Here is a 774-nt window from a genome sequence, read left to right on the forward strand (position 1 = left end):
ATGTTTGCTTTATTTTAGATTTTTAGCTAATTTACCAATGTGTTCTGATTGCAACTTAACTTACTAGTTAGTATTTTAATGTAATTTTAAAATTTCATTAATCAATAAAATTTCTCAGCCTTAAGGCACAAAAGATCGAGTGTTCGTTTTTGCATTACTAGCAGAATTCAAATCTCTGATTCTTCTCTTACCTGTATAAACGTTGATAGGTGCTGCCATCAGCAATATGCACTCCAAGGATCAGCTTTTCAACTTATAATGTTTTTTCAATTTTAGTTTTTTTTCTAACTAGGTGCACAGGCGCTTGAAGCTCACACTAGACTTAATCAAGAAAGAAATTGAGATCAATAAAATACAGGTACTGTTGCTAATTTAAGTTGTGTGAAGAGTTGTCCCCTTACCCCAAATTATGCATGTTATAAGGTGTTTTATACTGTTTATTTTTTATGGTAGGAATCAATTGCTAAAGCTATTGAGGAAAAAATATCTGGTGAGCAGAGACGCTATCATCTGAATGAGCAACTAAAAGCAATTAAGAAGGTAGGTGCTTATTTCATTTCATGTGGGAGGCGGCTGTAGTTTTTCAAATGTAGAGTAGTCAAAGTAAACTGTTTAGATCAAATTTGTTAGCCTTCTTGAACAATGCCTGTCCCATCCTGGCATGTAATTATCTTCATAATTTCTTCAGGGAAAAGAGCCAAAAGAGGTTTTGGCTTATCAATGGGATGCTGGGGAAACAACTTGTTTTAAACTTGTCTTGTTGATGTAATAATT

The 774-nt window shown here is 33.3% G+C and overlaps 1 long non-coding RNA gene across 1 annotated transcript; it reads left to right on the forward strand.

Moving 5' to 3' along the window:
• The first annotated feature begins 8 nt into the window (after nucleotides 1-8).
• LOC110107534 lies at nucleotides 9-770 on the forward strand. Its single transcript, XR_002304373.2, has 3 exons — nucleotides 9-358; nucleotides 454-540; nucleotides 689-770. It is a non-coding gene; the product is annotated as an uncharacterized LOC110107534 (long non-coding RNA).
• The last annotated feature ends 4 nt before the right edge of the window (nucleotides 771-774 follow it).

Source organism: Dendrobium catenatum, unplaced genomic scaffold (assembly GCF_001605985.2).
Source record: "Dendrobium catenatum unplaced genomic scaffold, ASM160598v2 original_scaffold_262668, whole genome shotgun sequence".
Taxonomy (NCBI): Eukaryota; Viridiplantae; Streptophyta; class Magnoliopsida; order Asparagales; family Orchidaceae; genus Dendrobium; species Dendrobium catenatum.